At 43.8% G+C, this 27988-nt stretch overlaps 1 long non-coding RNA gene across 20 annotated transcripts in view; it reads left to right on the forward strand.

Annotated features, from left to right (window-relative positions):
- LOC307181240 overlaps nt 1–27988 on the forward strand; it is a 1005010-nt gene that overhangs the window by 646604 nt on the left and 330418 nt on the right. For all 20 annotated transcript variants that reach the window (XR_013826197.1, XR_013826198.1, XR_013826199.1 and 17 more), the window contains one exon: nt 1238–1319. This is a non-coding gene — a long non-coding RNA (uncharacterized lncRNA). The remainder of the gene's footprint in view (nt 1–1237; nt 1320–27988) is intronic.

The following is a 27988-nucleotide window of genomic DNA, read 5'->3' on the forward strand; positions in this document are numbered from 1 at the left end:
TCCCAGTTCTCCATGGCCTGTCTTGCCTTTCTGGATTTTACACTTTTTTCAGATGGCCCTTTTGACCGGGGGGAAGTGAGACTTCATTGTAGTGCAGATTTCCTTTGCAAGCTTGCTTGGTTGGCCAAAAAGGGCGTATGCGTTTTTTCCTGAATATATTCAGGAAAAAACGCATACGCCCTTTTTGGCCAAGTGCATCATTGTGGACGTTCTGCCTCTTTTCCTATGCTTTCAATGCAATTCCAGTCTACCTCCTGAAATCGGTTTCCTGCAATTCTGCCCCACTTTCAAGTCCTCTTGGCAGCCTTACTTCAGTCTATTTTTGGACGATAGCTGTCATTTATAACTCTGCAGGTTTGTGAATTACAGTGCCCCTGAGCTCCTTTCTTCAACTCGCTTTCTTTTGAGCTGGCCGCAACACCGCAGGATGGCTTCAGGCCCTAATCTGGTTCCGGTACGGCACGCTGAGCCTTTGGTTATTTCCTCTTCCTGTTGGGAAATGAGAGTTAAATTTGCCCGTCCAGACACCTCCAGCTAGCCTCTCATTGGTTCTCGCTATTCCTGTTCATCTTCGGCAGAAATTGCAAACTGGGCCAAACAGGAGGTTAAAGACGCTGACTCTCCAAGTGGGGAGAGTGTTAGTAAAGCGTCTGGAATGTTGCACCCGAGTACCAGGGGAGGAAAACTGAGACATATATGAACACGTCTCCCGTTCACATGGTTGATCATACTTGGGTTCCACATACATGTTTTAGCTGAACGAAGAATACCTTAAACCTGGAGAGTTAAGACCCGTGTAATGGATACCATGCAATATGACTTCAAAGGGTCTTCATTTGCTCACCGAACCTCTCCAATCCTATCACTGCTGCGTTTATGCCCCTGTACACATGCTTGATTCTCTTTCGGAGACATCGCAATCCATAGGTTTTAAGATACTTACTAGTCAGGTACATTCTTAGGCGTTTAATATGCGGTGTTGAGTCCATTTCGTTGAGCAAGGAGTAGCTCTTGTCTATTCCATATTTGACTTAAGGAACTTTATCTGTGCTCATTTAAATCTCTGGTTTTATGCAGCACCCCAACTCTCCTTTCCCCTTAAGCAAGCATAAGTTGGTTTTCTAAATTTGAGACCCTGTTCTGTTCTGTAATTCAGTTCCTGTGTAGCCAAGTTTATATTCCGTGTATTAGTGATATCTTATGATGTTTCTTTTTCTGTGTGACTTACTTCATTTAGAATCATCATACCTGAATCCACTCATTGTGCTGCTAAGGGCCTGATGACACAGATTTCATTGCTGAGTGATATTGCTTTGTAAGTAAATACCACAACTTCTTTATCCATTTTTCACTTTCTGCGATGTTGAACTTGTACTGTAAATGAGGTTCTTGTAAACAGAGCCGTTCCAAACTTTGGGGTGGCTGTGTCTTTTTGATTTTAATTTCCCTAAGCTATAGGACCATAAGTGGAAGTGCCCTAGGTTCTGTTGCTTTGTTTTTTAGATGTTTCAGGAAACACCATACACTTCTCCCGAGTGTCTGTTGGCAATTTACATCCCGCCCATCAGCATAACAAGGCTCCCAGTTCTCCATGGCCTGTCCTGCCTTTCTGGATTTTACACTTTTTTCAGATGGCCCTTTTGACCGGGGGAAAGTGAGACTTCATTGTAGTGCAGATTTCCTTTGCAAGCTTGCTTGGTTGGCCAAAAAGGGCGTATGCGTTTTTTCCTGAATATATTCAGGAAAAAACGCATACGCCCTTTTTGGCCAAGTGCATCATTGTGGACGTTCTGCCTCTTTTCCTGTGCTTTCAATGCAATTCCAGTCTACCTCCTGAAATCGGTTTCCTGCAATTCTGCCCCGCTTTCAAGTCCTCTTGGCAGCCTTACTTCAGTCTATTTTTGGACGATATCTGTCATTTATAACTCTGTAGGTTTGTGAATTACAGTGCCCCTGAGCTCCTTTCTTCAACTCGCTTTCTTTTGAGCTGGCCGCAACACCGCAGGATGGCTTCAGGCCCTAATCTGGTTCCGGTACGGCACGCTGAGCCTTTGGTTATTTCCTCTTCCTGTTGGGAAATGAGAGTTAAATTTGCCTGTCCAGACACCTCCAGCTAGCCTCTCATTGGTTCTCGCTATTCCTGTTCATCTTCCGCAGAAATTGCAAACTGGGCCAAACAGGAGGTTAAAGACGCTGACTCTCCAAGTGGGGAGAGTGTTAGTAAGGCGTCTGGAACGTTGCACCCGAGTACCAGGGGAGGAAAAGTGAGACATATTTGAACACGTCTCCCGTTCACATGGTTGATCATACTTGGGTTCCACATGCATGTTTTAGCTGAAGGAAGAATACCTAAAACCTGGGTAGTTGAAACCCGTGGAATGGGTACCATGCAATATGACTTCAAAGGGTCTTCATTTGCTCACCGAACCTCTCCAATCCTATTACTGCTGCGTTTATGCCCCTGTACACATGCTTGATTCTCTTTTGGAGACATAGCAATCCATAGGTTTTCCGATACTTACTAGTCAGGTACATTCTTAGGCGTTTAATATGCGGTGTTGAGTCCATTTCGTTGAGCAAGGAGTAGCTCTTTTCTATTCCATATTTGGCTTAAGGAACTTTATCTGTGCTCATTTCAATCTCTGGTTTTATGCAGCACCCCAACTCACCTTTACCCTTAAGCAAGCATAAGTTGGTTTTCTAAATTTGAGACACTGTTCTGTTCTGTAATTCAGTTCCTGTGTAGCCAAGTTTACATTCCGTGTATTACTGATATCTTATGATGTTTCTTTTTCTGTGTGACTTATTTCAGTTAGAATCATCATACCTGAATCCACTCATTGTGCTACTAAGGGCCTGATGACACAGATTTCATTGCTGAGTGATATTGCTTTGTAAGTAAATACCACAACTTCTTTATCCATTTTTCACTTTCTGCGATGTTGAACTTGTACTGTAAACGAGGTTCTTGTAAACAGAGCCGTTCCAAACTTTGGGGTGGCTGTGTCTTTTTGATTTTAATTTCCCTAAGCTATAGGACCATAAGTGGAAGTGCCCTAGGTTCTGTTGCTTTGTTTTTTAGATGTTTCAGGAAACACCATACACTTCTCCCGAGTGTCTGTTGGCAATTTACATCCCGCCCATCAGCATGACAAGGCTCCCAGTTCTCCATGGCCTGTCCTGCCTTTCTGGATTTTACACTTTTTTCAGATGGCCCTTTTGACCGTGGGGAAGTGAGACTTCATTGTAGTGCAGATTTCCTTTGCAAGCTTGCTTGGTTGGCCAAAAAGGGCGTATGCGTTTTTTCCTGAATATATTCAGGAAAAAACGCATATGCCCTTTTTGGCCAAGTGCATCATTGTGGACGTTCTGCCTCTTTTCCTATGCTTTCAATGCAATTCCAGTCTACCTCCTGAAATCGGTTTCCTGCAATTCTGCCCCGCTTTCAAGTCCTCTTGGCAGCCTTACTTCAGTGTATTTTTGGAAGATAGCTGTCATTTATAACTCTGCAGGTTTGTGAATTACAGTGCCCCTGAGCTCCTTTCTTCAACTCGCTTTCTTTTGAGCTGGCCGCAACACCGCAGGATGGCTTCAGGCCCTAAACTGGTTCCGGTACGGCACGCTGAGCCTTTGGTTATTTCCTCTTCCTGGTGGGGAATGAGAGTTAAATTTGCCCGTCCAGACACCTCCAGCTAGCCTCTCATTGGTTCTCGCTATTCCTGTTCATCTTCCACAGAAATTGCAAACTGTGCCAAACAGGAGGTTAAAGGCGCTGACTCTCCAAGTGGGGAGAGTGTTAGTAAAGCGTCTGGAATGTTGCACCCGAGTACCAGGGTACGAAAACTGAGACATATTTGAACACGTCTCCCGATCACATGGTTGATCATACTCTAGGTTCCACATGCATGTTTTAGCTGAAGGAAGAATACCTTAAACCTGGAGAGTTGAGACCCGTGGAATGGGTACCATGCAATATGACTTCAAAGGGTCTTCATTTGCTCACGAAACTCTGCAATCCTATCACTGCTGCATTTATGCCCCTGTACACATGCTTGATTCTCTTTTGGAGACATAGCAATCCATAGGTTTTAAGATACTTACTAGTCAGGTACATTCTTAGGCGTTTAATATGCGGTGTTGAGTCCATTTCGTTGAGCAAGGAGTAGCTCTTGTCTATTCCATATTTGGCTTAAGGAACTTTATCTGTGCTCATTTCAATCTCTGGTTTTATGCAGCACCCCAACTCACCTTTCCCCTTAAGCAAGCATAAGTTGGTTTTCTAAATTTGAGACCCTGTTCTGTTCTGTAATTCAGTTCCTGTGTAGCCAAGTTTACATTCCATGTATTACTGATATATTATGATGTTTCTTTTTCTGTGTGACTTATTTCAGTTAGAATCATCATACCCGAATCCACTCATTGTGATGCTAAGGGCCTGATGACACAGATTTCATTGCTGAGTGATATTGCTTTGTAAGTAAATACCACAACTTCTTTATCCATTTTTCACTTTCTGCGATGTTGAACTTGTACTGTAAACGAGGTTCTTGTAAACAGAGCCGTTCCAAACTTTGGGGTGGCTGTGTCTTTTTGATTTTAATTTCCCTAAGCTATAGGACCATAAGTGGAAGTGCCCTAGGTTCTGTTGCTTTGTTTTTTAGATGTTTCAGGAAACACCATACACTTCTCCCGAGTGTCTGTTGGCAATTTACATCCCGCCCATCAGCATGACAAGGCTCCCAGTTCTCCATGGCCTGTCCTGCCTTTCTGGATTTTACACTTTTTTCAGATGGCCCTTTTGACCGGGGGGAAGTGAGACTTCATTGTAGTGCAGATTTCCTTTGCAAGCTTGCTTGGTTGGCCAAAAAGGGCGTATGCGTTTTTTCCTGAATATATTCAGGAAAAAACGCATACGCCCTTTTTGGCCAAGTGCATCATTGTGGACGTTCTGCCTCTTTTCCTATGCTTTCAATGCAATTCCAGTCTACCTCCTGAAATCGGTTTCCTGCAATTCTGCCCCACTTTCAAGTCCTCTTGGCAGCCTTACTTCAGTGTATTTTTGGAAGATAGCTGTCATTTATAACTCTGCAGGTTTGTGAATTACAGTGCCCCTGAGCTCCTTTCTTCAACTCGCTTTCTTTTGAGCTGGCCGCAACACCGCAGGATGGCTTCAGGCCCTAAACTGGTTCCGGTACGGCACGCTGAGCCTTTGGTTATTTCCTCTTCCTGGTGGGAAATGAGAGTTAAATTTGCCCGTCCAGACACCTCCAGCTAGCCTCTCATTGGTTCTCGCTATTCCTGTTCATCTTCCACAGAAATTGCAAACTGTGCCAAACAGGAGGTTAAAGGCGCTGACTCTCCAAGTGGGGAGAGTGTTAGTAAAGCGTCTGGAATGTTGCACCCGAGTACCAGGGTACGAAAACTGAGACATATTTGAACACGTCTCCCGATCACATGGTTGATCATACTCTAGGTTCCACATGCATGTTTTAGCTGAAGGAAGAATACCTTAAACCTGGGTAGTTGAAACCCGTGGAATGGGTACCATGCAATATGACTTCAAAGGGTCTTCATTTGCTCACCGAACCTCTCCAATCCTATCACTGCTGCGTTTATGCCCCTGTACACATGCTTGATTCTCTTTCGGAGACATAGCAATCCATAGGTTTTAAGATACTTACTAGTCAGGTACATTCTTAGGCGTTTAATATGCGGTGTTGAGTCCATTTCGTTGAGCAAGGAGTAGCTCTTGTCTATTCCATATTTGGCTTAAGGAACTTTATCTGTGCTCATTTCAATCTCTGGTTTTATGCAGCACCCCAACTCACCTTTACCCTTAAGCAAGCATAAGTTGGTTTTCTAAATTTGAGACCCTGTTCTGTTCTGTAATTCAGTTCCTGTGTAGCCAAGTTTACATTCCGTGTATTACTGATATCTTATGATGTGTCTTTTTCTGTGTGACTTATTTCAGTTAGAATCATCATACCTGAATCCACTCATTGTGCTCCTAAGGGCCTGATGACATAGATTTCATTGCTGAGTGATATTGCTTTGTAAGTAAATACCACAACTTCTTTATCCATTTTTCACTTTCTGCGATGTTGAACTTGTACTGTAAACGAGGTTCTTGTAAACAGAGGCGTCCCAAACTTTGGGGTGGCTGTGTCTTTTTGATTTTAATTTCCCTAAGCTATAGGACCATAAGTGGCAGTGCCCTAGGCTCTGTTGCTTTGTTTTTTAGATGTTTCAGGAAACACCATACACTTCTCCTGAGTGTCTGTTGGTAATTACCTTCCCGCCCATCAGCATAACAAGGCTCCCAGTTCTCCATGGCCTGTCCTGCCTTTCTGGATTTTACACTTTTTTCAGATGGCCCTTTTGACCGGGGGGAAGTGAGACTTCATTGTAGTGCAGATTTCCTTTGCAAGCTTGCTTGGTTGGCCAAAAAGGGCGTATGCGTTTTTTCCTGAATATATTCAGGAAAAAACGCATACGCCCTTTTTGGCCAAGTGCATCATTGTGGACGTTCTGCCTCTTTTCCTATGCTTTCAATGCAATTCCAGTCTACCTTCTGAAATCGGTTTCCTGCAATTCTGCCCCGCTTTCAAGTCCTCTTGGCAGCCTTACTTCAGTCTATTTTTGGAAGATAGCTGTCATTTATAACTCTGCAGGTTTGTGAATTACAGTGCCCCTGAGCTCCTTTCTTCAACTCGCTTTCTTTTGAGCTGGCCGCAACACCGCAGGATGGCTTCAGGCCCTAATCTGGTTCCGGAACGGCACGCTGAGCCTTTGGTTAATTCCTCTTCCTGGTGGGAAATGAGAGTTAAATTTGCCCGTCCAGACACCTGCAGCTAGCCTCTCATTGGTTCTCGCTATTCCTGTTCATCTTCCGCAGAAATTGCAAACTGGGCCAAACAGGAGGTTAAAGGGACTGACTCTCCAAGTCGGGAGAGTGTTAGTAAAGCGTCTGGAATGTTGCACCCGAGTACCAGGGTACGAAAACTGGGACATATTTGAACACGTCTCCCGATCACATGGTTGATCATACTCTAGGTTCCACATGCATGTTTTAGCTGAAGGAAGAATACCTTAAACCTGGGTAGTTGAAACCCGTGGAATGGGTACCATGCAATATGACTTCAAAGGGTCTTCATTTGCTCACCGAACCTCTCCAATCCTATCACTGCTGCGTTTATGCCCCTGTACACATGCTTGATTCTCTTTTGGAGACATAGCAATCCATAGGTTTTCCGATACTTACTAGTCAGGTACATTCTTAGGCGTTTAATATGCGGTGTTGAGTCCATTTCGTTGAGCAAGGAGTAGCTCTTTTCTATTCCATATTTGGCTTAAGGAACTTTATCTGTGCTCATTTCAATCTCTGGTTTTATGCAGCACCCCAACTCACCTTTACCCTTAAGCAAGCATAAGTTGGTTTTCTAAATTTGAGACCCTGTTCTGTTCTGTAATTCAGTTCCTGTGTAGCCAAGTTTACATTCCGTGTATTACTGATATCTTATGATGTTTCTTTTTCTGTGTGACTTATTTCAGTTAGAATCATCATACCTGAATCCACTCATTGTGCTGCTAAGGGCCTGATGACACAGATTTCATTGCTGAGTGATATTGCTTTGTAAGTAAATACCACAACTTCTTTATCCATTTTTCACTTTCTGTGATGTTGAACTTGTACTGTAAACGAGGTTCTTGTAAACAGAGCCGATCCAAACTTTGGGGTGGCTGTGTCTTTTTGATTTTAATTTCCCTAAGCTATAGGACCATAAGTGGCAGTGTCCTAGGTTCTGTTGCTTTGTTTTTTAGATGTTTCAGGAAACACCATACACTTCTCCCAAGTGGTTGTTGGCAATTTACATCCCGCCCATCAGCATAACAAGGCTCCCAGTTCTCCATGGCCTGTCCTGCCTTTCTGGATTTTACACTTTTTTCAGATGGCCCTTTTGACTGGGGGGAAGTGAGACTTCATTGTAGTGCAGATTTCCTTTGCAAGTTTGCTTGGTTGGCCAAAAAGGGCGTATGCGTTTTTTCCTGAATATATTCAGGAAAAAACGCATACGCCCTTTTTGGCCAAGTGCATCATTGTGGACGTTCTGCCTCTTTTCCTATGCTTTCAATGCAATTCCAGTCTACCTCCTGAAATCGGTTTCCTGCAATTCTGCCCCGCTTTCAAGTCCTCTTGGCAGCCTTACTTCAGTGTATTTTGGAGGATAGCTGTCATTTATAACTCTGCAGGTTTGTGAATTACAGTGCCCCTGAGCTCCTTTCTTCAACTCGCTTTCTTTTGAGCTGGCCGCAACACCGCAGGATGGCTTCAGGCCCTAATCTGTTTCCGGCACGGCACGCTGAGCCTTTGGTTAATTCCTCTTCCTGGTGGGAAATGAGAGTTAAATTTGCCCGTCCAGACACCTGCAGCTAGCCTCTCATTGGTTCTCGCTATTCCTGTTCATCTTCCGCAGAAATTGCAAACTGGGCCAAACAGGAGGTTAAAGGGACTGACTCTCCAAGTCGGGAGAGTGTTAGTAAAGCGTCTGGAATGTTGCACCCGAGTACCAGGGTACGAAAACTGGGACATATTTGAACACGTCTCCCGATCACATGGTTGATCATACTCTAGGTTCCACATGCATGTTTTAGCTGAAGGAAGAATACCTTAAACCTGGGTAGTTGAAACCCGTGGAATGGGTACCATGCAATATGACTTCAAAGGGTCTTCATTTGCTCACCGAACCTCTCCAATCCTATCACTGCTGCGTTTATGCCCCTGTACACATGCTTGATTCTCTTTTGGAGACATAGCAATCCATAGGTTTTCCGATACTTACTAGTCAGGTACATTCTTAGGCGTTTAATATGCGGTGTTGAGTCCATTTCGTTGAGCAAGGAGTAGCTCTTTTCTATTCCATATTTGGCTTAAGGAACTTTATCTGTGCTCATTTCAATCTCTGGTTTTATGCAGCACCCCAACTCACCTTTACCCTTAAGCAAGCATAAGTTGGTTTTCTAAATTTGAGACCCTGTTCTGTTCTGTAATTCAGTTCCTGTGTAGCCAAGTTTACATTCCGTGTATTACTGATATCTTATGATGTTTCTTTTTCTGTGTGACTTATTTCAGTTAGAATCATCATACCTGAATCCACTCATTGTGCTGCTAAGGGCCTGATGACACAGATTTCATTGCTGAGTGATATTGCTTTGTAAGTAAATACCACAACTTCTTTATCCATTTTTCACTTTCTGTGATGTTGAACTTGTACTGTAAACGAGGTTCTTGTAAACAGAGCCGATCCAAACTTTGGGGTGGCTGTGTCTTTTTGATTTTAATTTCCCTAAGCTATAGGACCATAAGTGGCAGTGTCCTAGGTTCTGTTGCTTTGTTTTTTAGATGTTTCAGGAAACACCATACACTTCTCCCAAGTGGTTGTTGGCAATTTACATCCCGCCCATCAGCATAACAAGGCTCCCAGTTCTCCATGGCCTGTCCTGCCTTTCTGGATTTTACACTTTTTTCAGATGGCCCTTTTGACTGGGGGGAAGTGAGACTTCATTGTAGTGCAGATTTCCTTTGCAAGTTTGCTTGGTTGGCCAAAAAGGGCGTATGCGTTTTTTCCTGAATATATTCAGGAAAAAACGCATACGCCCTTTTTGGCCAAGTGCATCATTGTGGACGTTCTGCCTCTTTTCCTATGCTTTCAATGCAATTCCAGTCTACCTCCTGAAATCGGTTTCCTGCAATTCTGCCCCGCTTTCAAGTCCTCTTGGCAGCCTTACTTCAGTGTATTTTGGAGGATAGCTGTCATTTATAACTCTGCAGGTTTGTGAATTACAGTGCCCCTGAGCTCCTTTCTTCAACTCGCTTTCTTTTGAGCTGGCCGCAACACCGCAGGATGGCTTCAGGCCCTAATCTGTTTCCGGCACGGCACGCTGAGCCTTTGGTTAATTCCTCTTCCTGGTGGGAAATGAGAGTTAAATTTGCCCGTCCAGACACCTCCAGCTAGCCTCTCATTGGTTCTCGCTATTCCTGTTCATCTTCCGCAGAAATTGCAAACTGGGCCAAACAGGAGGTTAAAGGGACTGACTCTCCAAGTCGGGAGAGTGTTAGTAAAGCGTCTGGAATGTTGCACCCGAGTACCAGGGTACGAAAACTGAGACATATTTGAACACGTCTCCCGATCACATGGTTGATCATACTCTAGGTTCCACATGCATGTTTTAGCTGAAGGAAGAATACCTTAAACCTGGGTAGTTGAAACCCGTGGAATGGGTACCATGCAATATGACTTCAAAGGGTCTTCATTTGCTCACCGAACCTCTCCAATCCTATCACTGCTGCGTTTATGCCCCTGTACACATGCTTGATTCTCTTTCGGAGACATAGCAATCCCTAGGTTTTAAGATACTTACTAGTCAGGTACATTCTTAGGCGTTTAATATGCGGTGTTGAGTCCATTTCGTTGAGCAAGGAGTAGCTCTTGTCTATTCCATATTTGGCTTAAGGAACTTTATCTGTGCTCATTTCAATCTCTGGTTTTATGCAGCACCCCAACTCACCTTTACCCTTAAGCAAGCATAAGTTGGTTTTCTAAATTTGAGACCCTGTTCTGTTCTGTAATTCAGTTCCTGTGTAGTCAAGTTTACATTCCGTGTATTACTGATATCTTATGATGTTTCTTTTTCTGTGTCACTTATTTCAATTAGAATCATCATACCTGAATCCACTCATTGTGCTGCTAAGGGCCTGATGACACAGATTTCATTGCTGAGTGATATTGCTTTGTAAGAAAATACCACAACTGTTTATCCATTTTTCACTTTCTTCGATGTTGAACTTGTACTGTAAACGAGGTTCTTGTAAACAGAGCCGTTCGAAACTTTGGGGTGGCTGTGTCTTTTTGATTTTAAATTCCCTAAGCTATAGGACCATAAGTGGAAGTGCCCTAGGCTCTGTTGCTTTGTTTTTTAGATGTTTCAGGAAACACCATACACTTCTCCCGAGTGTTTGTTGGCAATTTACATCCCGCCCTTCAGCATAACAAGGCTCCCAGTTCTCCATGGCCTGTCCTGCCTTTCTGGATTTTACACTTTTTTCAGATGGCCCTTTTGACTGGGGGAAGTGAGACTTCATTGTAGTGCAGATTTCCTTTGCAAGCTTGCTTGGTTGGCCAAAAAGGGCGTATGCGTTTTTTCCTGAATATATTCAGGAAAAAACGCATACGCCCTTTTTGGCCAAGTGCATCATTGTGGACGTTCTGCCTCTTTTCCTATGCTTTCAATGCAATTCCAGTCTACCTCCTGAAATCGGTTTCCTGCAATTCTGCCCCGCTTTCAAGTCCTCTTGGCAGCCTTACTTCAGTCTATTTTTGGACGATAGCTGTCATTTATAACTCTGCAGGTTTGTGAATTACAGTGCCCCTGAGCTCCTTTCTTCAACTCGCTTTCTTGTGACCTGGCCGCAACACCGCAGGATGGCTTCAGGCCCTAATCTGGTTCCGGCCCGGCATGCTGAGCCTTTGGTTAATTCCTCTTCCTGGTGGGAAATGAGAGTTAAATTTGCCCGTCCAGACACCTGCAGCTAGCCTCTCATTGGTTCTCGCTATTCCTGTTCATCTTCCGCAGAAATTGCAAACTGGGCCAAACAGGAGGTTAAAGGGACTGACTCTCCAAGTCGGGAGAGTGTTAGTAAAGCGTCTGGAATGTTGCACCCGAGTACCAGGGTACGAAAACTGGGACATATTTGAACACGTCTCCCGATCACATGGTTGATCATACTCTAGGTTCCACATGCATGTTTTAGCTGAAGGAAGAATACCTTAAACCTGGGTAGTTGAAACCCGTGGAATGGGTACCATGCAATATGACTTCAAAGGGTCTTCATTTGCTCACCGAACCTCTCCAATCCTATCACTGCTGCGTTTATGCCCCTGTACACATGCTTGATTCTCTTTTGGAGACATAGCAATCCATAGGTTTTCCGATACTTACTAGTCAGGTACATTCTTAGGCGTTTAATATGCGGTGTTGAGTCCATTTCGTTGAGCAAGGAGTAGCTCTTTTCTATTCCATATTTGGCTTAAGGAACTTTATCTGTGCTCATTTCAATCTCTGGTTTTATGCAGCACCCCAACTCACCTTTACACTTAAGCAAGCATAAGTTGGTTTTCTAAATTTGAGACCCTGTTCTGTTCTGTAATTCAGTTCCTGTGTAGCCAAGTTTACATTCCGTGTATTACTGATATCTTATGATGTTTCTTTTTCTGTGTGACTTATTTCAGTTAGAATCATCATACCTGAATCCACTCATTGTGCTGCTAAGGGCCTGATGACACAGATTTCATTGCTGAGTGATATTGCTTTGTAAGTAAATACCACAACTTCTTTATCCATTTTTCACTTTCTGTGATGTTGAACTTGTACTGTAAACGAGGTTCTTGTAAACAGAGCCGATCCAAACTTTGGGGTGGCTGTGTCTTTTTGATTTTAATTTCCCTAAGCTATAGGACCATAAGTGGCAGTGTCCTAGGTTCTGTTGCTTTGTTTTTTAGATGTTTCAGGAAACACCATACACTTCTCCCAAGTGGTTGTTGGCAATTTACATCCCGCCCATCAGCATAACAAGGCTCCCAGTTCTCCATGGCCTGTCCTGCCTTTCTGGATTTTACACTTTTTTCAGATGGCCCTTTTGACTGGGGGGAAGTGAGACTTCATTGTAGTGCAGATTTCCTTTGCAAGTTTGCTTGGTTGGCCAAAAAGGGCGTATGCGTTTTTTCCTGAATATATTCAGGAAAAAACGCATACGCCCTTTTTGGCCAAGTGCATCATTGTGGACGTTCTGCCTCTTTTCCTATGCTTTCAATGCAATTCCAGTCTACCTCCTGAAATCGGTTTCCTGCAATTCTGCCCCGCTTTCAAGTCCTCTTGGCAGCCTTACTTCAGTGTATTTTGGAGGATAGCTGTCATTTATAACTCTGCAGGTTTGTGAATTACAGTGCCCCTGAGCTCCTTTCTTCAACTCGCTTTCTTTTGAGCTGGCCGCAACACCGCAGGATGGCTTCAGGCCCTAATCTGTTTCCGGCACGGCACGCTGAGCCTTTGGTTAATTCCTCTTCCTGGTGGGAAATGAGAGTTAAATTTGCCCGTCCAGACACCTCCAGCTAGCCTCTCATTGGTTCTCGCTATTCCTGTTCATCTTCCGCAGAAATTGCAAACTGGGCCAAACAGGAGGTTAAAGGGACTGACTCTCCAAGTCGGGAGAGTGTTAGTAAAGCGTCTGGAATGTTGCACCCGAGTACCAGGGTACGAAAACTGAGACATATTTGAACACGTCTCCCGATCACATGGTTGATCATACTCTAGGTTCCACATGCATGTTTTAGCTGAAGGAAGAATACCTTAAACCTGGGTAGTTGAAACCCGTGGAATGGGTACCATGCAATATGACTTCAAAGGGTCTTCATTTGCTCACCGAACCTCTCCAATCCTATCACTGCTGCGTTTATGCCCCTGTACACATGCTTGATTCTCTTTCGGAGACATAGCAATCCCTAGGTTTTAAGATACTTACTAGTCAGGTACATTCTTAGGCGTTTAATATGCGGTGTTGAGTCCATTTCGTTGAGCAAGGAGTAGCTCTTGTCTATTCCATATTTGGCTTAAGGAACTTTATCTGTGCTCATTTCAATCTCTGGTTTTATGCAGCACCCCAACTCACCTTTACCCTTAAGCAAGCATAAGTTGGTTTTCTAAATTTGAGACCCTGTTCTGTTCTGTAATTCAGTTCCTGTGTAGTCAAGTTTACATTCCGTGTATTACTGATATCTTATGATGTTTCTTTTTCTGTGTCACTTATTTCAATTAGAATCATCATACCTGAATCCACTCATTGTGCTGCTAAGGGCCTGATGACACAGATTTCATTGCTGAGTGATATTGCTTTGTAAGAAAATACCACAACTGTTTATCCATTTTTCACTTTCTTCGATGTTGAACTTGTACTGTAAACGAGGTTCTTGTAAACAGAGCCGTTCCAAACTTTGGGGTGGCTGTGTCTTTTTGATTTTAAATTCCCTAAGCTATAGGACCATAAGTGGAAGTGCCCTAGGCTCTATTGCTTTGTTTTTTAGATGTTTCAGGAAACACCATACACTTCTCCCGAGTGTTTGTTGGCAATTTACATCCCGCCCTTCAGCATAACAAGGCTCCCAGTTCTCCATGGCCTGTCCTGCCTTTCTGGATTTTACACTTTTTTCAGATGGCCCTTTTGACCGGGGGAAGTGAGACTTCATTGTAGTGCAGATTTCCTTTGCAAGCTTGCTTGGTTGGCCAAAAAGGGCGTATGCGTTTTTTCCTGAATATATTCAGGAAAAAACGCATACGCCCTTTTTGGCCAAGTGCATCATTGTGGACGTTCTGCCTCTTTTCCTATGCTTTCAATGCAATTCCAGTCTACCTCCTGAAATCGGTTTCCTGCAATTCTGCCCCGCTTTCAAGTCCTCTTGGCAGCCTTACTTCAGTCTATTTTTGGACGATAGCTGTCATTTATAACTCTGCAGGTTTGTGAATTACAGTGCCCCTGAGCTCCTTTCTTCAACTCGCTTTCTTGTGACCTGGCCGCAACACCGCAGGATGGCTTCAGGCCCTAATCTGGTTCCAGCCCGGCATGCTGAGCCTTTGGTTAATTCCTCTTCCTGGTGGGAAATGAGAGTTAAATTTGCCCGTCCAGACACCTGCAGCTAGCCTCTCATTGGTTCTCGCTATTCCTGTTCATCTTCCGCAGAAATTGCAAACTGGGCCAAACAGGAGGTTAAAGGGACTGACTCTCCAAGTCGGGAGAGTGTTAGTAAAGCGTCTGGAATGTTGCACCCGAGTACCAGGGGAGGAAAACTGAGACATATTTGAACACGTCTCCCGATCACATGGTTGATCATACTCTAGGTTCCACATGCATGTTTTAGCTGAAGGAAGAATACCTTAAACCTGGGTAGTTGAAACCCGTGGAATGGGTACCATGCAATATGAATTCAAAGGGTCTTCATTTGCTCACCGAACCTCTCCAATCCTATCACTGCTGCGTTTATGCCCCTGTACACATGCTTGATTCTCTTTCGGAGACATAGCAATCCCTAGGTTTTCCGATACTTACTAGTCAGGTACATTCTTAGGCGTTTAATATGCGGTGTTGAGTCCATTTCGTTGAGCAAGGAGTAGCTCTTGTCTATTCCATATTTGGCTTAAGGAACTTTATCTGTGCTCATTTCAATCTCTGGTTTTATGCAGCACCCCAACTCACCTTTACCCTTAAGCAAGCATAAGTTGGTTTTCTAAATTTGAGACCCTGTTCTGTTCTGTAATTCAGTTCCTGTGTAGCCAAGTTTACATTCCGTGTATTACTGATATCTTATGATGTTTCTTTTTCTGTGTCACTTATTTCAATTAGAATCATCATACCTGAATCCACTCATTGTGCTGCTAAGGGCCTGATGACACAGATTTCATTGTTGAGTGATATTGCTTTGTAAGTAAATACCACAACTTCTTTATCCATTTTTCACTTTCTGCGATGTTGAACTTGTACTGTAAACGAGGTTCTTGTAAACAGAGCCGTTCCAAACTTTGGGGTGGCTGTGTCTTTTTGATTTTAAATTCCCTAAGCTATAGGACCATAAGTGGAAGTGCCCTAGGTTCTGTTGCTTTGTTTTTTAGATGTTTCAGGAAACACCATACACTTCTCCCCAGTGTCTGTTGGCAATTTACATCCCGCCCATCAGCATAACAAGGCTCCCAGTTCTCCATGGCCTGTCCTGCCTTTCTGGATTTTACACTTTTTTCAGATGGCCCTTTTGACCGGGGGGAAGTGAGACTTCATTGTAGTGCAGATTTCCTTTGCAAGCTTGCTTGGTTGGCCAAAAAGGGCGTATGCGTTTTTTCCTGAATATATTCAGGAAAAAACGCATACGCCCTTTTTGGCCAAGTGCATCATTGTGGACGTTCTGCCTCTTTTCCTATGCTTTCAATGCAATTCCAGTCTACCTCCTGAAATCGGTTTCCTGCAATTCTGCCCCGCTTTCAAGTCCTCTTGGCAGCCTTACTTCAGTCTATTTTTGGACGATAGCTGTCATTTATAACTCTGCAGGTTTGTGAATTACAGTGCCCCTGAGCTCCTTTCTTCAACTCGCTTTCTTTTGAGCTGGCCGCAACACCGCAGGATGGCTTCAGGCCCTAATCTGGTTCCAGCCCGGCATGCTGAGCCTTTGGTTAATTCCTCTTCCTGGTGGGAAATGAGAGTTAAATTTGCCCGTCCAGACACCTGCAGTTAGCCTCTCATTGGTTCTCGCTATTCCTGTTCAGCTTCCGCAGAAATTGCAAACTGGGCCAAACAGGAGGTTAAAGGGACTGACTCTCCAAGTCGGGAGAGTGTTAGTAAAGCGTCTGGAATGTTGCACCCGAGTACCAGGGGAGGAAAACTGAGACATATTTGAACACGTCTCCCGATCACATGGTTGATCATACTCTAGGTTCCACATGCATGTTTTAGCTGAAGGAAGAATACCTTAAACCTGGGTAGTTGAAACCCGTGGAATGGGTACCATGCAATATGACTTCAAAGGGTCTTCATTTGCTCACCGAACCTCTCCAATCCTATCACTGCTGCGTTTATGCCCCTGTACACATGCTTGATTCTCTTTCGGAGACATAGCAATCCCTAGGTTTTAAGATACTTACTAGTCAGGTACATTCTTAGGAGTTTAATATGGGGTGTTGAGTCCATTTCGTTGAGCAAGGAGTAGCTCTTGTCTATTCCATATTTGGCTTAAGGAACTTTATCTGTGCTCATTTCAATCTCTGGTTTTATGCAGCAACCCAACTCACCTTTCCCCTTAAGCAAGCATAAGTTGGTTTTCTAAATTTGAGACCCTGTTCTGTTCTGTAATTCAGTTCCTGTGTAGCCAAGTTTACATTCCGTGTATTACTGATATCTTATGATGTTTCTTTTTCTGTGTCACTTATTTCAGTTAGAATCATCATACCTGAATCCACTCATTGTGCTGCTAAGGGCCTGATGACACAGATTTCATTGCTGAGTGATATTGCTTTGTAAGTAAATACCACAACTTTTTTATCCATTTTTCACTTTCTTCGATGTTGAACTTGTACTGTAAACGAGGTTCTTGTAAACAGAGCCGTTCGAAACTTTGGGGTGGCTGTGTCTTTTTGATTTTAAATTCCCTAAGCTATAGGACCATAAGTGGAAGTGCCCTAGGCTCTGTTGCTTTGTTTTTTAGATGTTTCAGGAAACACCATACACTTCTCCCGAGTGTTTGTTGGCAATTTACATCCCGCCCTTCAGCATAACAAGGCTCCCAGTTCTCCATGGCCTGTCCTGCCTTTCTGGATTTTACACTTTTTTCAGATGGCCCTTTTGACCGGGGGAAGTGAGACTTCATTGTAGTGCAGATTTCCTTTGCAAGCTTGCTTGGTTGGCCAAAAAGGGCGTATGCGTTTTTTCCTGAATATATTCAGGAAAAAACGCATACGCCCTTTTTGGCCAAGTGCATCATTGTGGACGTTCTGCCTCTTTTCCTATGCTTTCAATGCAATTCCAGTCTACCTCCTGAAATCGGTTTCCTGCAATTCTGCCCCGCTTTCAAGTCCTCTTGGCAGCCTTACTTCAGTCTATTTTTGGACGATAGCTGTCATTTATAACTCTGCAGGTTTGTGAATTACAGTGCCCCTGAGCTCCTTTCTTCAACTCGCTTTCTTGTGACCTGGCCGCAACACCGCAGGATGGCTTCAGGCCCTAATCTGGTTCCGGCCCGGCATGCTGAGCCTTTGGTTAATTCCTCTTCCTGGTGGGAAATGAGAGTTAAATTTGCCCGTCCAGACACCTGCAGCTAGCCTCTCATTGGTTCTCGCTATTCCTGTTCATCTTCCGCAGAAATTGCAAACTGGGCCAAACAGGAGGTTAAAGGGACTGACTCTCCAAGTCGGGAGAGTGTTAGTAAAGCGTCTGGAATGTTGCACCCGAGTACCAGGGGAGGAAAACTGAGACATATTTGAACACGTCTCCCGATCACATGGTTGATCATACTCTAGGTTCCACGTGCATGTTTTAGCTGAAGGAAGAATACCTTAAACCTGGGTAGTTGAAACCCGTGGAATGGGTACCATGCAATATGAATTCAAAGGGTCTTCATTTGCTCACCGAACCTCTCCAATCCTATCACTGCTGCGTTTATGCCCCTGTACACATGCTTGATTCTCTTTCGGAGACATAGCAATCCATAGGTTTTAAGATACTTACTAGTCAGGTACATTCTTAGGCGTTTAATATGCGGTGTTGAGTCCATTTCGTTGAGCAAGGAGTAGCTCTTGTCTATTCCATATTTGGCTTAAGGAACTTTATCTGTGCTCATTTCAATCTCTGGTTTTATGCAGCACCCCAACTCACCTTTACCCTTAAGCAAGCATAAGTTGGTTTTCTAAATTTGAGACCCTGTTCTGTTCTGTAATTCAGTTCCTGTGTAGCCAAGTTTACATTCCATGTATTACTGATATCTTATGATGTTTCTTTTTCTGTGTGACTTATTTCAGTTAGAATCATCATACCTGAATCCACTCATTGTGCTGCTAAGGGCCTGATGACACAGATTTCATTGCTGAGTGATATTGCTTTGTAAGTAAATACCACAACTTCTTTATCCATTTTTCACTTTCTGCGATGTTGAACTTGTACTGTAAACGAGGTTCTTGTAAACAGAGCCGTTCCAAACTTTGGGGTGGCTGTGTCTTTTTGATTTTAAATTCCCTAAGCTATAGGACCATAAGTGGAAGTGCCCTAGGTTCTGTTGCTTTGTTTTTTAGATGTTTCAGGAAACACCATACACTTCTCCCCAGTGTCTGTTGGCAATTTACATCCCGCCCATCAGCATAACAAGGCTCCCAGTTCTCCATGGCCTGTCCTGCCTTTCTGGATTTTACACTTTTTTCAGATGGCCCTTTTGACCGGGGGGAAGTGAGACTTCATTGTAGTGCAGATTTCCTTTGCAAGCTTGCTTGGTTGGCCAAAAAGGGCGTATGCGTTTTTTCCTGAATATATTCAGGAAAAAACGCATACGCCCTTTTTGGCCAAGTGCATCATTGTGGACGTTCTGCCTCTTTTCCTATGCTTTCAATGCAATTCCAGTCTACCTCCTGAAATCGGTTTCCTGCAATTCTGCCCCGCTTTCAAGTCCTCTTGGCAGCCTTACTTCAGTCTATTTTTGGACGATAGCTGTCATTTATAACTCTGCAGGTTTGTGAATTACAGTGCCCCTGAGCTCCTTTCTTCAACTCGCTTTCTTGTGACCTGGCCGCAACACCGCAGGATGGCTTCAGGCCCTAATCTGGTTCCAGCCCGGCATGCTGAGCCTTTGGTTAATTCCTCTTCCTGGTGGGAAATGAGAGTTAAATTTGCCCGTCCAGACACCTGCAGTTAGCCTCTCATTGGTTCTCGCTATTCCTGTTCAGCTTCCGCAGAAATTGCAAACTGGGCCAAACAGGAGGTTAAAGGGACTGACTCTCCAAGTCGGGAGAGTGTTAGTAAAGCGTCTGGAATGTTGCACCCGAGTACCAGGGGAGGAAAACTGAGACATATTTGAACACGTCTCCCGATCACATGGTTGATCATACTCTAGGTTCCACATGCATGTTTTAGCTGAAGGAAGAATACCTTAAACCTGGGTAGTTGAAACCCGTGGAATGGGTACCATGCAATATGACTTCAAAGGGTCTTCATTTGCTCACCGAACCTCTCCAATCCTATCACTGCTGCGTTTATGCCCCTGTACACATGCTTGATTCTCTTTCGGAGACATAGCAATCCCTAGGTTTTAAGATACTTACTAGTCAGGTACATTCTTAGGAGTTTAATATGGGGTGTTGAGTCCATTTCGTTGAGCAAGGAGTAGCTCTTGTCTATTCCATATTTGGCTTAAGGAACTTTATCTGTGCTCATTTCAATCTCTGGTTTTATGCAGCAACCCAACTCACCTTTCCCCTTAAGCAAGCATAAGTTGGTTTTCTAAATTTGAGACCCTGTTCTGTTCTGTAATTCAGTTCCTGTGTAGCCAAGTTTACATTCCGTGTATTACTGATATCTTATGATGTTTCTTTTTCTGTGTCACTTATTTCAGTTAGAATCATCATACCTGAATCCACTCATTGTGCTGCTAAGGGCCTGATGACACAGATTTCATTGCTGAGTGATATTGCTTTGTAAGTAAATACCACAACTTTTTTATCCATTTTTCACTTTCTTCGATGTTGAACTTGTACTGTAAACGAGGTTCTTGTAAACAGAGCCGTTCGAAACTTTGGGGTGGCTGTGTCTTTTTGATTTTAAATTCCCTAAGCTATAGGACCATAAGTGGAAGTGCCCTAGGCTCTGTTGCTTTGTTTTTTAGATGTTTCAGGAAACACCATACACTTCTCCCGAGTGTTTATTGGCAATTTACATCCCGCCCTTCAGCATAACAAGGCTCCCAGTTCTCCATGGCCTGTCCTGCCTTTCTGGATTTTACACTTTTTTCAGATGGCCCTTTTGACCGGGGGGAAGTGAGACTTCATTGTAGTGCAGATTTCCTTTGCAAGCTTGCTTGGTTGGCCAAAAAGGGCGTATGCGTTTTTTCCTGAATATATTCAGGAAAAAACGCATACGCCCTTTTTGGCCAAGTGCATCATTGTGGACGTTCTGCCTCTTTTCCTATGCTTTCAATGCAATTCCAGTCTACCTCCTGAAATCGGTTTCCTGCAATTCTGCCCCGCTTTCAAGTCCTCTTGGCAGCCTTACTTCAGTCTATTTTTGGACGATAGCTGTCATTTATAACTCTGCAGGTTTGTGAATTACAGTGCCCCTGAGCTCCTTTCTTCAACTCGCTTTCTTTTGAGCTGGCCGCAACACCGCAGGATGGCTTCAGGCCCTAATCTGGTTCCGGCCCGGCATGCTGAGCCTTTGGTTAATTCCTCTTCCTGGTGGGAAATGAGAGTTAAATTTGCCCGTCCAGACACCTGCAGCTAGCCTCTCATTGGTTCTCGCTATTCCTGTTCAGCTTCCGCAGAAATTGCAAACTGGGCCAAACAGGAGGTTAAAGGGACTGACTCTCCAAGTCGGGAGAGTGTTAGTAAAGCGTCTGGAATGTTGCACCCGAGTACCAGGGGAGGAAAACTGAGACATATTTGAACACGTCTCCCGATCACATGGTTGATCATACTCTAGGTTCCACATGCATGTTTTAGCTGAAGGAAGAATACCTTAAACCTGGGTAGTTGAAACCCGTGGAATGGGTACCATGCAATATGACTTCAAAGGGTCTTCATTTGCTCACCGAACCTCTCCAATCCTATCACTGCTGCATTTATGCCCCTGTACACATGCTTGATTCTCTTTCGGAGACATAGCAATCCATAGGTTTTAAGATACTTACTAGTCAGGTACATTCTTAGGAGTTTAATATGGGGTGTTGAGTCCATTTCGTTGAGCAAGGAGTAGCTCTTGTCTATTCCATATTTGGCTTAAGGAACTTTATCTGTGCTCATTTCAATCTCTGGTTTTATGCAGCACCCCAACTCACCTTTACCCTTAAGCAAGCATAAGTTGGTTTTCTAAATTTGAGACCCTGTTCTGTTCTGTAATTCAGTTCCTGTGTAGCCAAGTTTACATTCCGTGTATTACTGATATCTTATGATGTTTCTTTTTCTGTGTCACTTATTTCAGTTAGAATCATCATACCTGAATCCACTCATTGTGCTGCTAAGGGCCTGATGACACAGATTTCATTGCTGAGTGATATTGCTTTGTAAGTAAATACCACAACTTTTTTATCCATTTTTCACTTTCTGCGATGTTGAACTTGTACTGTAAACGAGGTTCTTGTAAACAGAGCCGTTCGAAACTTTGGGGTGGCTGTGTCTTTTTGATTTTAAATTCCCTAAGCTATAGGACCATAAGTGGAAGTGCCCTAGGCTCTGTTGCTTTGTTTTTTAGATGTTTCAGGAAACACCATACACTTCTCCCGAGTGTTTATTGGCAATTTACATCCCGCCCTTCAGCATAACAAGGCTCCCAGTTCTCCATGGCCTGTCCTGCCTTTCTGGATTTTACACTTTTTTCAGATGGCCCTTTTGACCTGGGGAAAGTGAGACTTCATTGTAGTGCAGATTTCCTTTGCAAGCTTGCTTGGTTGGCCAAAAAGGGCGTATGCGTTTTTTCCTGAATATATTCAGGAAAAAACGCATATGCCCTTTTTGGCCAAGTGCATCATTGTGGACGTTCTGCCTCTTTTCCTATGCTTTCAATGCAATTCCAGTCTACCTCCTGAAATCGGTTTCCTGCAATTCTGCCCCGCTTTCAAGTCCTCTTGGCAGCCTTACTTCAGTCTATTTTTGGACGATAGCTGTCATTTATAAGTCTGCAGGTTTGTGAATTACAGTGCCCCTGAGCTCCTTTCTTCAACTCGCTTTCTTGTGACCTGGCCGCAACACCGCAGGATGGCTTCAGGCCCTAATCTGGTTCCGGCCCGGCATGCTGAGCCTTTGGTTAATTCCTCTTCCTGGTGGGAAATGAGAGTTAAATTTGCCCGTCCAGACACCTGCAGCTAGCCTCTCATTGGTTCTCGCTATTCCTGTTCAGCTTCCGCAGAAATTGCAAACTGGGCCAAACAGGAGGTTAAAGGGACTGACTCTCCACGTCGGGAGAGTGTTAGTAAAGCGTCTGGAATGTTGCACCCGAGTACCAGGGTACGAAAACTGAGACATATTTGAACACGTCTCCCGATCACATGGTTGATCATACTCTAGGTTCCACATGCATGTTTTAGCTGAAGGAAGAATACCTTAAACCTGGGTAGTTGAAACCCGTGGAATGGGTACCATGCAATATGACTTCAAAGGGTCTTCATTTGCTCACCGAACCTCTCCAATCCTATCACTGCTGCGTTTATGCCCCTGTACACATGCTTGATTCTCTTTCGGAGACATAGCAATCCCTAGGTTTTAAGATACTTACTAGTCAGGTACATTCTTAGGAGTTTAATATGGGGTGTTGAGTCCATTTCGTTGAGCAAGGAGTAGCTCTTGTCTATTCCATATTTGGCTTAAGGAACTTTATCTGTGCTCATTTCAATCTCTGGTTTTATGCAGCACCCCAACTCACCTTTACCCTTAAGCAAGCATAAGTTGGTTTTCTAAATTTGAGACCCTGTTCTGTTCTGTAATTCAGTTCCTGTGTAGCCAAGTTTACATTCCGTGTATTACTGATATCTTAGGATGTTTCTTTTTCTGTGTGACTTATTTCAGTTAGAATCATCATACCTGAATCCACTCATTGTGCTGCTAAGGGCCTGATGACACAGATTTCATTGATTGGTGATATTGCTTTGTAAGTAAATACCACAACTTCTTTATCCATTTTTCACTTTCTGCGATGTTGAACTTGTACTGTAAACGAGGTTCTTGTAAACAGAGCCGTTCCAAACTTTGGGGTGGCTGTGTCTTTTTGATTTTAATTTCCCTAAGCTATAGGACCATAAGTGGAAGTGCCCTAGGTTCTGTTGCTTTGTTTTTTAGATGTTTCAGGAAACACCATACACTTCTCCTGAGTGGTTGTTGACAATTTACATCCCGCCCATCAGCATAACAAGGCTCCCAGTTCTCCATGGCCTGTCCTGCCTTTCTGGATTTTACCCTTTTTTCAGATGGCCCTTTTGACCGGGGGGAAGTGAGACTTCATTGTAGTGCAGATTTCCTTTGCAAGCTTGCTTGGTTGGCCAAAAAGGGCGTATGCGTTTTTTCCTGAATATATTCAGGAAAAAACGCATACGCACTTTTTGGCCAAGTGCATCATTGTGGACGTTCTGCCTCTTTTCCTATGCTTTCAATGCAATTCCAGTCTACCTCCTGAAATCGGTTTCCTGCAATTCTGCCCCGCTTTCAAGTCCTCTTGGCAGCCTTACTTCAGTCTATTTTTGGACGATAGCTGTCATTTATAACTCTGCAGGTTTGTGAATTACAGTGCCCCTGAGCTCCTTTCTTCAACTCGCTTTCTTGTGACCTGGCCGCAACACCACAGGATGGCTTCAGGCCCTAATCTGGTTCCGGCACGGCACGCTGAGCCTTTGGTTATTTCCTCTTCCTGGTGGGAAATGAGAGTTAAATTTGCCCGTGCAGACACCTCCAGCTAGTCTCTCATTGGTTCTCGCTATTCCTGTTCATCTTCCGCTGAAATTGCAAACTGTGCCAAACAGGAGGTTAAAGGCGCTGACTCTCCAAGTGGGGAGAGTGTTAGTAAAGCGTCTGGAATGTTGCACACGAGTACCAGTGGAGGAAAGCTGAGCCATATTTGAACACGTCTCCCGTTCACATGGTTGATCATACTTGGGTTCCACATGCATGTTTTAGCTGAAGGAAGAATACCTTAAACCTGGAGAGTTAAGACCCGTGGAATGGGTACCATGCAATATGACTTCAAAGGGTCTTCATTTGCTCACCGAACCTCTCCAATCCTATCACTGCTGCATTTATGCCCCTGTACACATGCTTGATTCTCTTTCGGAGACATAGCAATCCATAGGTTTTAAGATACTTACTAGTCAGGTACATTCTTAGGCGTTTAATATGCGGTGTTGAGTCCATTTCGTTGAGCAAGGAGTAGCTCTTGTCTATTCCATATTTGACTTAAGGAACTTTATCTGTGCTCATTTCAATCTCTGGTTTTATGCAGCACCCCAACTCACCTTTACCCTTAAGCAAGCATAAGTTGGTTTTCTAAATTTCAGACCCTGTTCTGTTCTGTAATTCAGTTCCTGTGTAGCCAAGTATACATTCCGTGTATTACTGATATCTTATGATGTTTCTTTTTCTGTGTGACTTATTTCAGTTAGAATCATCATACCTGAATCCACTCATTGTGCTTCTAAGGGCCTGATGACACAGATTTCATTGCTGAGTGATATTGCTTTGTAAGTAAATACCACAACTTCTTTATCCATTTTTCACTTTCTGCGATGTTGAACTTGTACTGTAAACGAGGTTCTTGTAAACAGAGCCGTTCCAAACTTTGGGGTGGCTGTGTCTTTTTGATTTTAATTTCCCTAAGCTATAGGACCATAAGTGGAAGTGCCCTAGGCTCTGTTGCTTTGTTTTTTAGATGTTTCAGGAAACACCATACACTTCTCCTGAGTGTCTGTTGGCAATTTACATCCCGCCCATCAGCATAACAAGGCTCCCAGATCTCCATGGCCTGTCCTGCCTTTCTGGATTTTACAGTTTTTTCAGATGGCCCTTTTGACCGGGGGGAAGTGAGACTTCATTGTCGTGCAGATTTCCTTTGCAAGCTTGCTTGGTTGGCCAAAAAGGGCGTATGCGTTTTTTCCTGAATATATTCAGGAAAAAACGCATACGCCCTTTTTGGCCAAGTGCATCATTGTGGACGTTCTGCCTCTTTTCCTATGCTTTCAATGCAATTCCAGTCTACCTCCTGAAATCGGTTTCCTGCAATTCTGCCCCGCTTTCAAGTCCTCTTGGCAGACTTACTTCAGTCTATTTTTGGACGATAGCTGTCATTTATAACTCTGCAGGTTTGTGAATTACAGTGCCCCTGAGCTCCTTTCTTCAACTTGCTTTCTTGTGACCTGGCCGCAACACCGCAGGATGGCTTCAGGCCCTAATCTGGTTCCGGCACGGCACGCTGAGCCTCTGGTTATTTCCTCTTCCTGGTGGGAAATGAGAGTTAAATTTGCCCGTCCAGACACCTCCAGCTAGTCTCTCATTGGTTCTCGCTATTCCTGTTCATCTTCCGCAGAAATTGCAAACTGGGCCAAACAGGAGGTTAAAGGCGCTGACTCTCCAAGTGGGGAGAGTGTTAGTAAAGCGTCTGGAATTTTGCACCCGAGTACCAGGGGAGGAAAACTGAGACATATTTGAACACGTCTCCTGATCACATGGTTGATCATACTCTGGGTTCCACATGCATGTTTTAGCTGAAGGAAGAATACATAAAACCTGGGTAGTTGAAACCCGTGGAATGGGTACCATGCAATATGACTTCAAAGGGTCTTCATTTGCTCACCGAACCTCTCCAATCCTATCACTGCTGCGTTTATGCCCCTGTACACATGCTTGATTCTCTTTCGGAGACATAGCAATCCCTAGATTTTAAGATACTTACTAGTCAGGTACATTCTTAGGCGTTTAATATGGGGTTTTGAGTCCATTTCTTTGAGCAAGGAGTAGCTCTTGTCTATTCCATATTTGGCTTAAGGAACTTTATCTGTGCTCATTTCAATCTCTGGTTTTATGCAGCACCCCAACTCACCTTTACCCTTAAGCAAGCATAGGTTGGTTTTCTAAATTTGAGACCCTGTTCTGTTCTGTAATTCAGTTCCTGTGTAGCCAAGTTTACATTCCGTGTATTACTGATATCTTATGATGTTTCTTTTTCTGTGTGACTTATTTCAGTTAGAATCATCATACCTGAATCCACTCATTGTGCTACTAAGGGCCTGATGACACAGATTTCATTGCTGAGTGATATTGCTTTGTAAGTAAATACCACAACTTTTTTATCCATTTTTCACTTTCTGCGATGTTGAACTTGTACTGTAAACGAGGTTCTTGTAAACAGAGCCGTTCCAAACCTTGGGGTGGCTGTGTCTTTTTGATTTTAATTTCCCTAAGCTATAGGACCATAAGTGGCAGTGCCCTAGGCTCTGTTGCTTTGTTTTTTAGATGTTTCAGGAAACACCATACACTTCTCCCAAGTGTCTGTTGGCAATTTACATCCCGCCCATCAGCATAACAAGGCTCCCAGTTCTCCATGGCCTGTCCTGCCTTTCTGGATTTTACACTTTTTTCATATGGCCCTTTTGACCGCGGGGAAGTGAGACTTCATTGTAGTGCAGATTTCCTTTGCAAGCTTGCTTGGTTGGCCAAAAAGGGCGTATGCGTTTTTTCCTGAATATATTCAGGAAAAAACGCATACGCCCTTTTTGGCCAAGTGCATCATTGTGGACGTTCTGCCTCTTTTCCTATGCTTTCAATGCAATTCCAGTCTACCTCCTGAAATCGGTTTCCTGCAATTCTGCCCCGCTTTCAAGTCCTCTTGGCAGCCTTACTTCAGTCTATTTTTGGACGATAGCTGTCATTTATAACTCTGCAGGTTTGTGAATTACAGTGCCCCTGAGCTCCTTTCTTCAACTCGCTTTCTTGTGAGCTGGCCACAACACCGCAGGATGGCTTCAGGCCCTAATCTGGTTCCGGCCCGGCATGCTGAGCCTTTGGTTAATTCCTCTTCCTGGTGGGAAATGAGAGTTAAATTTGCCCGTCCAGACACCTGCAGCTAGCCTCTCATTGGTTCTCGCTATTCCTGTTCATCTTCCGCAGAAATTGCAAACTGGGCCAAACAGGAGGTTAAAGGGACTGACTCTCCAAGTAGGGAGAGTGTTAGTAAAGCGTCTGGAGTGTTGCACCCGAGTACCAGGGTAGGAAAACTGAGACATATTTGAACACGTCTCCCGTTCACATGGTTGATCATACACTGGGTTCCACATGCATGTTATAGCTGAAGGAAGAATACCTTAAACCTGGAGAGTTGAGACCCGTGGAATGGGTACCGTGCAATATGACTTCAAAGGGTCTTCATTTGCTCACCGAACCTCTCCAATCCTATCACTGCTGCATTTATGCCCCTGTACACACGCTTGATTCTCTTTTGGAGACATAGCAATCCATAGGTTTTAAGATACTTACTAGTCAGGTACATTCTTAGGCGTTTAATATGGGGTTTTGAGTCCATTTCGTTGAGCAAGGAGTAGCTCTTGTCTATTCCATATTTGGCTTAAGGAACTTTATCTGTGCTCATTTCAATCTCTGGTTTTATGCAGCACCCCAACTCACCTTTCCCCTTAAGCAAGCATAAGTTGGTTTTCTAAATTTGAGACCCTGT

The sequence above is a fragment of the Stenella coeruleoalba genome, assembly GCF_951394435.1.
Source record: "Stenella coeruleoalba genome assembly, contig: scaffold_84, whole genome shotgun sequence".
In the NCBI taxonomy this organism is placed as follows: domain Eukaryota; kingdom Metazoa; phylum Chordata; class Mammalia; order Artiodactyla; family Delphinidae; genus Stenella; species Stenella coeruleoalba.